The sequence below is a fragment of the Lolium rigidum genome, chromosome 3 (genome assembly GCF_022539505.1).
Source record: "Lolium rigidum isolate FL_2022 chromosome 3, APGP_CSIRO_Lrig_0.1, whole genome shotgun sequence".
NCBI classification, from domain to species: Eukaryota; Viridiplantae; Streptophyta; class Magnoliopsida; order Poales; family Poaceae; genus Lolium; species Lolium rigidum.
The window spans coordinates 208,551,344-208,558,346 of NC_061510.1; positions in this window are offsets into that span (position 1 = coordinate 208,551,344).

Genomic DNA, 7,003 nt, shown 5'->3' on the forward strand with positions numbered 1-7,003 from the left:
CGACATGCCCGGACGGCCGATCATTTAGTACGCTCACCACTCTTTCGTTGGCTGCGAAGCGGGCTCGAGGGATTCCATCCCACACGAAGAGGCCGACATGGGGTTGCTGGCGCTTGTATTGATCTCTAAATTGTGCCATCGCATTATTGGACTCGCCGATGTGGGTACCACCACTGGCGGAGCTTAGTGAGGGCCAAACCGGACCATGGCCCTCCCAGCCCAGGATTAAAATTTCTTTTATACCTATGCGGCATGTGTAAAGCCCACCACTAACCGGCCCAGTTCACGTGAAAAATGACTATTCGTAATTTACTACGTCGCTTCGCTTGGGGAACTGCTATACGCCGACCTGGTCGGCGCGTGCGGGGTGCCGCACACCCCCAGCGACCAGGTCGGGTAATTTGGGCCGCGGCCCATTAGCTTAGGTACGTTTTTTTCTTTTTTTCTTCTTCTCTTTCTTCTGTTTTTTTTCTGTTATTAATATTTTTCTTTTTCAAAATCTAACATTTTTTATGAAATTATTTTTCAAGATTTTTTTTCAAAATATGAACATTTTTAAATTCAACAGTTTTAAAATTTGAACGATTTTATACTTTGAATATTTTTCAAAAAATTGTATTTTCAAAATTTGAACATTTTTCATGTTTGAACGGTTTTTTAATTTGAACAGTTTTTAAATTTGAACATTTTTCATGTTTGAACAATTTTCAAGTTTGAACGATTTTCAAGTTTGAACGATTTTTAAATTTGAACGGTTTTTAAATTTGAACATTTTTCATGTTTGAACAATTTTCATGTTTGAACGATTTTTAAATTTGAACGGATTTCAGATTTTGAACGGTTTTTTATATTTGAACATTTTTTAATTTAATTTTTTAAAATATTTCTATTTTTCGAATCTGAAAAATAAAAGTAAAAAAAGAATCAGAAAAAACGAAAGAAAAACGAAAAAAGAAAACAGAAAAAAAAGAAACAGAAAATGAGAAACAAAAAAGAAAAGAAAAATCGAAAAAGGAGGCAGCCCGCACCTAACTGGGCCGGCCCGTACCGCGCGCGGGGTGTGCGGCGCGCGGTACGCGCCGACCTGGTCGGTGTATAGGGTTTGCCCTTCGCTTGGGTGTTCCTGCTCGTCAGCGGCCGTCCCCAATTCCCCATCCATGACGCCACAGGCAGGAAGCTAGCCACCTACCGTGGTGAGGCCCCCGAGCCGGCGACCGAGCGGCGGAGATATCAGTTGGACTGCTTGTTCCGGCGACCGTCCAGTCCAGCAGCAACGGCAAGCCAGCGTGGGCGGCCAGGCCCCAACACTAAGCGGCTAAGCCCCAGGCAGCAGGCCAGAGAGCTAGCAGCAGCGATGATCCGGCAACCCTGTCCATTACAAGGTTCTCCTCCTCCTTCTCTGATTTTCTTGCTGCAATCGCACTGATCACAACTGCTCTAATTTTTTGCCCGGCAAAGTGCACACTGCACAGCACAACCGCACAGATGACAGTGTGACACTGCAGGTAATTCACTATTTCACTTACACAAATCTCATTGCTTAATTTTCTTTCGACACCAATTTTCCTATAGACTATAGCAACTGACGTTATTGTTTAAAAGAAAAAGAGATTTCCTCCAACCAGATAATTATGGATTGCAACTTCAACGAAAACATTTTGTTTTGGATGCCTCCAACGATGAGGAGTTGGAAAACAATCAGCCTTAATCGCTTTGTCAATGCCTTGTGGAGAGGTTTCAGCGGCGAGTGTTGAACATGCATTTTCTAGTATAAAGATTATTAAAATAAGGCTGCGTAATAAGACGAAAGATGTTATTATGCTTTATTTTATTTTGGAGCAATTCATGTACGATGATCTGCTGAACCAAAGGTAGTATTAAGTATTGACTAATATATAGTTTTGGAGTAATTCTTTGTGTCAGCTTTGGTTTGGCCCGCCCAAGTTTTTGTTTCAAGCTCCGTCACTGGGTACCACTAGCTAGAAACCAACCTTCTTGAAGGAAAATTTCATCCCTCACAATGTACCTGTCAGCACCGCTGACACGCCCATCCGCGCGGGTCGAGTAGCTCTGGTACTTACATCCACGCGTGCACAACCACGTACGTCTGGCCGCGCGCGTACAATCGCGTATATCCGGCCGCGCGCATGAGCAAATACAGGCACATAATTACAGTCGCTCACACGAGCAAGTACAAGCACATTTGCGCCAATGAGCAAGTACATGTATAGAAGTACAGTGGCGCACACGAGCAAGTACTGATACATATGTACAGTCGCGCACACGAGCAAATACATGTACATAAATATAGTAATACACAGGAGCAAACACAGAAGTACAGTCGTACATACAAACAAGTACTGACAGAAATACAGTCGCGTACACGAGCAAGTGCTAGTATAGAAGTACATTCGGGCACGCGGATGTGGCAAAAACAACTCGCTGAACCTCCAAACTGTTACTTGGATCCCTATTGGGACTTGGGAGAAACTGGTGGAGATATTAAAGTAAAGTAGTGGACGGATGCAAGGCCTGCGTCCGTCGAGGCACCGTGGCAAGCAGGAACAGCTGACAATTTTTAGCCCATAATTTAATTTCGCCCACGCTGCTGAAACCCATAAGCCCAAAAGGGTTGTAAATCCTGGATTCTGCTACCCCTGTGTGCCGGATTCCTATTCTCCGCTCAAAGCGGAGCGATCTGGCGCTCCGCACAGGGCGGACTAATTCTGGGACGGCCCATTAACGAGGAAGTGTGTGCCTTTTTTTTGGTTTTCTTCAGTTCATTCTTCGATTTTCTTGGTCTTTTGGCAGTTTTCTCGATTTTGCCAGTCAGTTTTTTTTGAACTTTTTTCAAACTTTAAATTATCAAGTTTTTCTGAAACTTACAAAATCCGAACTTTTTTCGAATTTTGAACAATTTTGAAATTCGAACATTTTTCAGATCCAACTAAATCTTAAGAAAAATTAAACTTTTTCAGATTCGTACATTTTTGAAATCCGAACATTTTTCAGATTCAAACAATTTTTAGGTTTGAACATTTTTTAAATTTGATTTTTTTTTCAGATTTGAACATTTTTAAAATTCAAATATTTTTCAGATTCAAATTTTTTTTGGATCTAAACATTTTTAATTCGAACATTTTTAGATTCAAATATTTGTGAAGTTCGAACATTTTTTAGATTCAACAATTTTTAAATTTGAATATTTTTTAAAAAAAATATGTTCTGGAGCCATATTCTATTGCGCGCATGAAGGAAAGATTGAACTATTCTCTACTGTACGGGGGAAATAACAACGAAGGAGGTACACGCGCCAAGAAAGAAATAGGAACCAGCTGAAATGGGCCGAGTCCATCATAGGCAGGTTGTGCGGAGCCAGTTGTTTGGTCCGTTTAAGCGGACAATAGGCGCTCCCCCCTGTGTGCAACATGAGAAAATATTTTACTTATTTGGACGGAGAGAATAATTTAATGGGCTGGCCCAAAAAAGGCGAGCGGAGGCGAGCAGCGCGTGTGCGCATTATTCCCGCACCCACGCGGGCGGGGAATAGGGCAACCCCCCTATGTCTACTTTCTGCGGTCATATCTATGCCTAGTTGGGGGCAGCATCACGTCAAGAAAAAAGTTGGAGGCAGCATACGGCCATACGGGACGACATGTCCATTTGTAAATTGTAGGTTTGCTATAGTGATAAGATGGTCAACTTTTTGTAAACTCGGAGCATCTCCACCGGTGCCTCCCAAATATGCGCCGGTAGGGGCGCTATGGGGGGCGCCGGCACAACATCCTCTATTTGGGGATGTTGTTCCCACACCAGCGCTTCCAATACGGCGGCCGGCTAGCATCTTTTGTGAAGAAATTTGATGCCGGCGCTCCCAATCGAAGCCCTTAACATAGGGATCTTTTCGGGAGGGCCGGCTGTTTTATGGGGCTCCAAAACATGCCGGCGCTCTTTGGGAAGCGCCGGTGCGAGCACTTTCTTTCACTAGAATCCCAATAGAGCTATTGGGAGCTCTATTGCGCCGGTGGAGATGCTCTCAGTACGTATCTACATAAATTTCAGCGTGTTCACTTATAACGTTTCTTATATAGTCTACATTAAAATATCCAAAACATCTTAGTAATTTTAAAACGGAAGGAGTACCACTCGGCACATTCTAATCCAACTAGTCTAATCTAGATGTTGTATCGAAACCTATTGTTTCACAAGGATTCGGAGATCCAACCGTTGACAGCTATATATACCAGCGCTAAAGTTGAGTGTTACGTGTAAATAAACCAACAAGACAAGTAGATGTTGTTGTCGAATGAGCAATTGCATGAGGGAAATTATAGCTATGAGTAGAAAGAAGACTGACACGCGCACGCACATGTCCAGGCCCCTGCACAACCATGTATATGTTTATTACACCCACATGTGTATACTGTAGAATGTAGATCACCGGGCAGAAGAGTAGGCTAGAAAACATCACCCACCCACTAGCATGCATATGTACATATATGGGCATATCTTTCTTTCCACACATATATTGTAGATCACTGGCTAGTAGGCTACTACCAAACATGAGCCTTGAGCCACTTGCTTGCCGCGCATACGGCATACGGCCGGTAGGAGCGTACGTACGAGTTACGATCGACCGCATTAATCCAAGTAGCTAGCTAGTAGCATTCCGCCTAGACGGGTCAAACATACAGTACGCATGGAGATTGTAGAGATGTGAGCAAAAGCAATATGATAGTCGGAGCCATTGATGACAATATACAGCGTTAAACAGTTGGGAAGGCAGCGAGAAATGGCTGGGCACGAACCGTGCACCAAAGCCAAATCGTCATCTTCTTCATCTCTGCCAGCTACTCCACGTATTATATATTGGTGCTGCGCGAGCAACTGGCAACCCGTCGCGCGAAGAAGACTAGTACAATCTTTTTTTTTACTTGGTAGTGTAAGCGTTGTTTACTTGTTTGGTAGATTAGTTGCTAATTAGCTAGCTGATCGCCACCTGCACCCCAGCATGCATACTAGTCCGTGTACGTCAGATCATCGATGATCAGAAGGTGCGTGCACTCAATCGATCGGCTCGCCTCACGTTTAATTTCCTGTTTTCTTTTTCTCGATAACAGAACATAGACAACACTAAAGTACGAACCAACAAGCCATAGCCTTCCTCATTCTCAAACTTCCATATTCATTTGCACAACAAACTAATGTTCTTAACATGTTAGTTGACACACGTCATACCAACATACCAAGTGATACTTTCAAACCCTACCCGCTTTTCTAAGCGACGACATCGTGTGGTCGCCACTATCTTCGCCCAAAAGGATGGCCTCTCCGTGCTCGTGCGTGTGTGTGCGAGTTCTTTCTTCCTCTATCGGAGGATCTTCTCCAGCCTCTGAGGCACCTTCCGCTCCTGCTTCCCCAAGTGATGTCGTCCCCGGCGGCGATAGGTGTGTGGCTGCATCTGCAGGTTATGCATCGGCGGTTCTTCTTAGAGTGCTCTTTGTGAAAGTTAAGGACTTGTTTGTTATTTTTCTTTCCACCGTTGTCCTTCATGTAAACATGTAACCACCGCCTGATTAATGCAGAAATCTGAGTCCTTCGTGACCCTTTCATGTTCAAAAAAAAACAATAGAAACTGGACTTCCTTTCCATGAAGCAGCTTTCATTTCCACCTTATCATTCAAATCTTTCTAGTCCCTATTAGCTATGAGTATATTCTTCTTGTCTTTCAACAACATCACCAAAACAGTTTATTCCGTTTGTATGAAAAATTATTTTAAAACTAGCCAATGGGTAAAAAATACAAAGAATAAATTTTAGGTTCCCAACATGAGTAAATCATCACCTATAATAGACCAAAAATTACAAAAGAATTCAGTAGACAAAACCATTTGAAAAATAGCTAGTTTAACCTCTTCAAAAGTAAAAGGCTCAACTTTTTTTTCTTATCTTCTTCGAAGAGACATTCAGGAATACTTTCTGACAAAGAAACACACAGCAAATAAACTGCATAAAACAAGGTTTCATATGAATTAGTAGCATATTTAAAATATATTAGGACTCTTGATTCATAGGATAGGAAAAGTATAGGAATATGAAAAATATAGGGTTGAGATGTCATGACCATTTAAATCCTATAGGAAGATGAAGTTTGTTTGATTGTAGTAAAGGAATTTTCCATGAGGTATGACCTAATACTTTTTTCCATATAGGAATTACACTACAAGATTCATGTAGTTGCAATAAGATGTGTTTTTATTTAACAAAAACAACTTGTATAGAAAAATTTCCCATAGGATCCAAATCTTGCACAAATCCTTTACAAATCCTATGAATCAAAGGAGCGCTTATCATCTCCCATGGTCAGAAGTACACACTATGGATGCCTCGGAAAAGACGCCATGTTCCGCTCCCGTGCGACTACGTTAGGCTGCGCCGGAGCGCTCTGGATCCAGCAAGCGTCCGGCCTCTCCGCCTCCCCATCCCTCACCACCGCCTATGGGAGTCGTCGGGCAAAGCCCAGGGGGCACCCTCCTGGGCACGGGATCTTGGCGCTCAGTGATGGCGCTTTATTCTTGTGGTTGCTGTTGTGCGCGACCAACGGGTTTTTGTGGTTCGAATATTTGCAACAATGAGAAATTTGCTTGGTGATTTAGTATTCGTAGTAGCGGTATCTATGTGGGGATAGAAGTTCAAAATCTGACCCTTTCAAGGTGAAAATACAAGGTATGATCTTAATTAGTTGTGTCTGACAATAACCTTGTTGAAGATATTGTTTTGAGAGCGTGGACTTTCTCCGGGATGAAAAGCTATAATCTATGATCGGGCGACGACGACGCTTGTGCACCGTTCTTTCCTTAGAGGTGTCGTTTTTGGAGAATTTGAACTTCAGGTGTTATCTTGGTGGTGTTTATAGTATTGTTGCAATTAACATATCACTGTAGCGGGACATTCTTTTAGCTTCTTCTTTTTTCAGGTTTGCTCGTGGTGCCATTAGGGTATT